The sequence below is a fragment of the Theobroma umbraticum genome, unplaced genomic scaffold, assembly GCF_002168275.2.
Source record: "Theobroma umbraticum cultivar Fairchild unplaced genomic scaffold, ASM216827v3 scaffold_7.0, whole genome shotgun sequence".
In the NCBI taxonomy this organism is placed as follows: domain Eukaryota; kingdom Viridiplantae; phylum Streptophyta; class Magnoliopsida; order Malvales; family Malvaceae; genus Theobroma; species Theobroma umbraticum.
Window position 1 is genome coordinate 904,640 of NW_018397278.1, and position 264 is coordinate 904,903.

Below are 264 nucleotides of genomic sequence, written 5' to 3' on the forward strand. Positions count from 1 at the left end.
AATCATTTATAAGATTATAAAAGTATTTAAAGTAAGAACGCATGAGTGACTATAGATTGACTTTTTTTGTTAATTAATGCCTTTTGCTTCACGTTTCTTGTTGTAAAAAACAAATTATGATATCTTTTAACCAAACATAAAAAATTTCAATCCAAAATCTTTTATGGGGTTATTAAACCACTTAAAGTGACTAATGAGGATTTCGAAGGTATTAATGACTATAAATGGATTTTTCTTATCAATGGATGGGTTTCGCTTTACGTT